We start from the raw sequence: 7,418 nt of genomic DNA, 5'->3' as shown, positions 1-7,418 counted from the left end.
GCAACGCCACGTGGTCTCCTTAGTTTCTAGTGATAATTTTTCCATATCAAGCGAGAAGCATGATATGAAAATTATCACAAAAAAAGACCAAAGGAAAAATGCACAAAATAGCGATAAAACACTATCATTCTATGTTCTTTGAAAATGATAAGGAAAAAGATTTCTACGGTAAAGTGTATACCTCCATAATATTACATGAGTAAATGGGCTTATGTGTAAAAAATCTAGTTTCATTTCTTATTCCTCTACCTGAAAATATCACCAAAAATATGTTTAAATTTCTTTTAAAATGTCTGTTTTAATATTGCAAAATGTTAGCCTTGATATTGATTAAAAAATCCAGATTGTCATTTAATTGATATGTGAGTAATTTTGGAATACTTGTACATGTATTAGTAAGTTTTGTAGTTCACTAAGATTGAATGTTGCAAGCCAGTTTTGTATAAGATTATAATGCATTTTTGAACAGAAACACCTATGTGTAATTTTACATAAATAATTTGTTTGATAGATTTTATAAAATTATGTTAGTGAGCCTAGAGGTCATGTGATATGTGATCTGTGATGGGTCACATGACCAGTGATCCATGATGGGTCATGTGATATGTGATCTATAGTGGGTCACATGACCAGTGATCCATGATGGGTCATGTGATATGAGTTCTGTGTTTGGTCACATGACTAGTGACCCATGATGGGTCATGTGATATGTGATCTGTGGTGGGTCACATGACCAGTGATCCATGATGGGTCATGTGATATGTGATCTGTGGTGGGTCACATGACCAGTGATCCATGATGGATCATGTGATCAGTGAGTCCTAAAGGCTTTGTGATCTTTATAAAATGTTTTATGTTTAGACAATAATAAAATGTTGATCCTTGTGGATTTCTAATGAAATGAATGTTTAGTTAGTTGAGTTTTTAGTTGCATTAGAAAAAAAAACCAATGATCATCTCCATTTTTTTTGGTGGCTCAAATGTTCTTTAAGATGTTGAGTTCATTTGGTATTAATGAAACATACAGCATGGTAAATATTAATGAGACAGCAGTCAAGGAACAACAAACACGTATGATATTTCTTATTTGTTTACACTTCAAAACAATGCAAGCAGCATTGTTGTCCGTTGTCGAGGTCATTTTGAATTGTTGTCATTTCTGATAGGAGATAATTTGCAGAATTTTGCAGCTGCATTCTTTATGTCAAGCTTCTTGTTGCATTAAATGGCTAGATCCCATCAACTGAGTTACTCAATTGTATTTGCTCCTTTATATCTATTTGATTAATATGTATATGATGAGAAATAGTATACGTCATAGAAATAGAAACCCAACAAAACATTAATAAAAATCAGAAAACCTTTTAGGTCAACAAATTACAAGAAGAATATATCATCAAGCTGTGCATGAGTCTTTAGTAGACGAAATGCACGTCTGGCATATTGACAAAATTTAGTTCTGGTCTCTATGATGAGTTTATTTGCCTAGAATATGCACAAAATGAAAAATATAACTATAAAAGGATTAATCATATTTCTTTATCAAACATAGACAAGCTATTCAAACAAATGCGACTTGGTTTATAATAAGATGTGTATAATTAATTGTCAAATTGTTATATGTATGATTCATTTATCTTATAATTTTGAAACAATGACAAATCGGACACACCAAATGTTTTTTTTAGGTTTTTAAAAAACATTTACACCATGAATGCACAAGTAAATATAACATTTAACATCCTGTCTGCCTAATTACATAAGCCACAATAATGACATATGTTATATTGTAGATCTAGTTTTATGTTGTAAAGGTGCTCATAATAGCAGATCTTTCGTCAGATCCTTTACAAAACAAAAATATACCATCTATGTAGATTGTAACTGTATAACGGAGAACTCTGTTTATGTTTAACATATGGCATCTGTGGAATTCAGTACATGGGAGAAATATTCGGCTAAATAATTAACCATCAATCCCATCACAAGACATTTTCGCTGATTTCACTTTCAAATAATTGATTATGCATTCAAATAAATTATGGTATGCATTGCCAATTGCAGCTAAACACAAATTGCACGTCCTCTCTTTTTAGGCAGTTAAGCTGCCTTATACGAGCGCCCTGGATTTGTGTGCTACCCAATAAATGCTGAAATAATCAAAATTGCACGTTAGTTTTAGTAATTTAAAAGTTTGATCAAATTCCTAAACTATCAAATATATAAACAATATTTAGAATTTTGATATTTTAATAATTTGGTTAAAATTTCAAAATTTCAAAACTTTAACACAATTTGAAGTTTTGATATTTTAAAACTTTGATCAAAATTACAAAATTCTAAAATTTCAAAACTTTTTAAAACTTTGAATTGATAAGTGTTACACGGACCTTCATGGTCGGGTTAGTTTTTCCTCAATACTATAAGCAAGAAGACATCTAGTGGTTCATTGGTCAATGTTGACTTTTCGTTGATATGTCTTTTAAAAGAAGTTCAACTATATTTATTGTATGGAATGATTGTCCGTCTGTTACATTGCATTTAGTTTAAACATGTATGTATAATGGATTGTATGGAACGCCGGAAATGCCTTATGGTAATTCCTTCAGAATCATGATGTCGGTTTCTGTTTTATGATGAGGTTTTTCATTATTATGATCTGTATTTTCTTTATTATTATGAGCTTTTTCTCTATTATGATAAGTTTTTTCTCTATTATGATGACTTTTTCTCTATTATGATGAGTTTTTCTCTATTCTAACTAATAAGGTTTTTCTCTATTTTGATAAGGTTTTTCTCTATTATGATAAGGTTTTTCTCTATTATGGTGAGGGTTTTCTTTATGATGAGGTTTTTCTTGATGATGAGGTTTTTCTCTATTACGATGAGGTTTTTCTCTATTATGGTGAGGGTTTTCTTTATGATGAGGTTTTTCTTGATGATGAGGTTTTTCTCTATTACGATGAGATTTTTTTTCTTTATGAGCATTTTCTTCATTATGAATAGCTATTTGAAGGGAATCATGGGCAATCTAGAGAAATATGAGAAATTAAGAGAATTAAGATGAAACAAACAAAATAATGGAAGAATCAGAAATGATGAAAGTTCTACCTGGGAACAGTATATCTAACCAAATAGTGTCAGAATGCTTTCGAATCATGAACTGGAAAATCTATGAGTTACCATTCCAGCGCAATGATGACACTGAGAATGGAATGCATTAAGTATGGAAACATGCAACCTGTGAAAACTGATAATTCAATCGACCCTAGTTTGGATGGTCATCCAAAATACCAATCCAACCAAAATGAACTGGATTCGTTGTTGGATTGTGACTTCCAGATATCGGAAAATAGAAATCTCTGACAACTCTATTTAAGAGAGAAACAACTATCAAAGGAAGGCTCGTTTTGGACTACAGAAAAGAGATTTTTCTGGCATTGCATGATGATGACAACCTTGACAACATACTTTTCGGCATTGTCGTGGACTTTCCTCGTTGTGGCAAACGCATGTCGCGTGAAATACTGAAAAAAATATGTAATGTATGTTCAGTGAAATGAATTAGTAATTAATACGATTATGTTTGTTATTATTACGATCTACCTATGCCTAATTTTCTGGTTGTTTGGAAATCCTATCTAAATAGGAGTTATGATCCTTTATTTTCATTTTCCCTGAATTTTCTGCTATTTTTTTGTAATATCTTGGGAACTATTTAAGTAGAATTAAAATTGAAAAATGGTCCGCGCATAAAGATCTGCAATTGTCAAGAGTGAGTTCGTGGTGTAGTGGTTAAGACCGATGGCTACAGTGCTGAAGGTCCCGAGTTCGATTCTCACTCGGGGTGCTAAAAATATCAGTACATCAGAAGGGTAATTTTCACCCTCTCGCACACATCTCTGGTACCCAAACCGGAGTTTAAACTAGCTTGGGTACTTTGGGGGCCTCGGTTGGTCAAAGTTGTACCCTACTTTGACCTAGAGAGCAATCGTCTGATATCTCTCTGGTTTGTCTGTTTCCACCGAGTGGCCCGGTGGTTCTCTCCGAGTACTTCGGCTTCCTCCACCATAATAACAGACTTCCCGGTGTCCTAGCACTCTCTTTGTGTTGGGTGGGGATTGAATTGTCCTTTAAAAATAATTGTCGAATAAATATACGTTAGTGACACATCTCCATTAATCCCGATAGGGAGTGTACATGGATGCCACTGTACCCTCGCAGCTTTCGAGGGGTTCTTCGGATATCGGAGGCATTTACCAGTACATACATACAAGAGTTATTTCCCTTCAAATAGCTAAATTTGACGAATACTTTTGCATATAGAGCAAAACTTATAATTGGAAATTGTTCAGTGACTCGTTAAAATTAATCCTATCTAATCTGCCCTTTGTCGAAATCTACAAGGGTAATACATATGACGTACTCTCTCTTAACAGGGGTCAGCCATTTATCGTGCTCTCATTTGACCATGACCTTGGCCTTATTTACATGGGTCATTGCAAATGTTTAGCGTATGTGATAATTGTAGTAAAACCTTTATCTTTCGACTTGTAACATTAAAACAGACATGGCAAGTTAAGAGGGTAAAAGTTGTCATCTTGTGAGCTCTTGTTTTACACTTCATACATGTACATTTTAAATTTCCTTTCATATTGTTTACATTAAATCTTTCCATACAGCTTTATTTACAATTCATTTGTGACAATAAATATTCAAGTATGTGAGAAGTTTTTTTTACTGTCCCGTTTCTTGGTCTGGTAACCTTGATGAAGCATTAGAACTCGTATTTAAATGGAATAATTAAAATTGTCAACAATACCTATTGATTAGAGGTTATAGTAAAGAAAGGAATTTTGTTAACAATAAAACTTCTGAGATTGTGTGACCCCTGGTCAACCAGATCGGCTTTAATGTTTGAATATTGTCTACTTTATTTACAAATCAAGATGTTAATACCTCAGTAATGGCCATTTTATATCACGCACCGGTCATTTGGAAAAGAAATTGCTTTGAATAAATATGTTAATTCTACAAAAAGAAGCAAAACCAGTTTCTTAACCCTTATATAGTCCCCGAGGTGTGTTTTACATTATAATTGTGTTAGTTTTGTGTACATGTATTCTGAATGCGTATAGTCCTAAATGACACCTAAATAAGTAGTTAAACAAAATCTTAATTATAGAAAAGCTTTGGTAAAGATAAGATTTACCAGTAGAAAACAAACAAACAAACAAGGGCTGAATTCACAATGTTGTGTGAATAAGCATCGCGAAGGGTGTGGATTGGGTCAGTTATAGAATAGCTAATAATGGGCAATATGTAAAGAAAATGACAAAAATATAAAGATAAGAGAATGATGAGGTGCTAAAATATAAGAAATAGAAAATAATTGGTAAAAGTACAAAAAATAGAAAATAATTGGTAAAAGTACATAAAATAGAAAATAATTGGTTAAAGTACAAAAAATAGAAAATAATTGGTAAAAGTACAAAAATAGAAAATAATTGGTAAAAGTACAAAAAATAGAAAAATAGGAAAATAAAAATGAAAGAAAACGTAAATGGAAATTTACTTATTTTATTGATTTTATCTTAACATTGTGCCATAGATCAAATTTATTCGTTCCGCTGAGTGTTTAGTTAAACTCAATGTTTCAGGAAAGGATGAAGGTTGGTACCTATGAAAACGTTTAAACCCGCTGCGTTTGTTTTCACCTGTCCTAAGTCAGGAACCTGAATTTCAGCTGTTGTCGTTTGTTTACGTGGTTCATAAATCTTTCTCGTTTCTTGGTTTAAATATAGGTTAGACCGTTGGTTTTGCTTTTTGAATGGTTTTACACTAATATTTTTGGGGCCCTTTATTTGCTGTTCTGTGTGAGCCAAGGCTCTGTGTTGGAAACCTTTGACCTATAAGGGTTTACTTTTACAAGTTATGACTTGGATGGAGAGTTGTCTCGGTGTCATGTATACCACATACTTTTTATATCTATTCCACCCAGACCGTCATACATCTATAGGACTGTGTATAGACAATATGTATGTCTCTGGCATAGACAATGTTACATACAGAGAAAGTTGTAGTGATTGAAAGCTGCTCATGTGTTGAAGGAAACAGCTTGCCAAAATTGAAAGCCCACCAACCGAGACGATATGATATACATTACTTGTTAATTTGAAATTAAATAGAATGAAGATGTCAATGTGTTGCTTCAGAGAATCTCTCATTAAAATAACTTACTTTGATGTTAATAAGGTTATATGATCATGTTCAATCAGAGCTCTGATGTTCAATAACCTTATTCAATTCAGTTTAAATTTCAGATTTTACAATCAACTAAAATAAAATTTATTGAGTTGGTTTTCTCATTTGTATGCATTTACGTTTTCCCATCGACGTAAAATAGAAATAAAAATTACTCTTCAAATTTAAGTAAAATGTGTCACAATGTTTGAATTGTAACATTTTTCTATATTGTGTCATTACCAGAATGTCTTTGTTATTGCTTAACATGTATTTTTGTGTCTATTCATGTCGTTGGTAAATAATGCTCATCAGTACAATGACATGCAATATATATAATATACATGCAAATACAATATATGATAAATAAATACATAATGTAAACATAACTTATAAATGAATACATCCGAGAAGAATAATGGTTACTTATAACATGTCTGTTTAAATGCATGGAAAAGAAATCATAGTAACAATCAAGGGTCCTTGATTTTAAAAAGTATATTTTTATGAAAAAGAAGATGCGGTATGCATGGTTGCTACACAAGAGGCATGACAGATATAAAACAATTCAAACGAGAAAAATAACAGCCTAGCCTATGTACAACATAATAAACGAAAAATGAATTTGTAACACAGCAACAAACGACAACCACTGAATTACAGGCTAGATTTGGGACAGGCACTCGCATACAGAATGTGACGGGGTTAAACATGTTAGCGGAAGCACAACCACCACCCTAACCTGGGGCAGCACTGGTGGTGTAACAGTTAAACATAAGAAGTAACTATAAAAATGTGTTGAAAAAGGTTTAACTCATTTGATGGATACACATAGAAATACATCTAAAAGAAGCAGAGTGTACGTGACCGGGTTCTTGTGTACATCCCCAACAACAAAATGACACTCAGCACTTTCTGAGAGTACTCGCAGTTAAAAAGCATCTTAAGACTTAATCGCGAATACATTCGCAGCATTTCTTTTTAAACCTCTGATATAAAAAAAAAACCGAATTAAACCCGTCTGCTTTTCACCAAAACAATTGAACCAGGGAAATAGGACTTTTGTCCTTGTTCATATCTTGTCTTGTTTCAGTATGATTTATTGGATTTGTAATACTACAGTATTATGATCGGCACCATACTGTATATTCAGTACACGGAGGGCATGTAGGTAT

The sequence above is a fragment of the Mytilus trossulus genome, chromosome 12 (genome assembly GCF_036588685.1).
Source record: "Mytilus trossulus isolate FHL-02 chromosome 12, PNRI_Mtr1.1.1.hap1, whole genome shotgun sequence".
NCBI lineage: Eukaryota > Metazoa > Mollusca > Bivalvia > Mytilida > Mytilidae > Mytilus > Mytilus trossulus.
The sequence above is the reverse complement of the archived record's forward strand: the minus strand, read 5'-3'. Positions refer to the sequence as shown.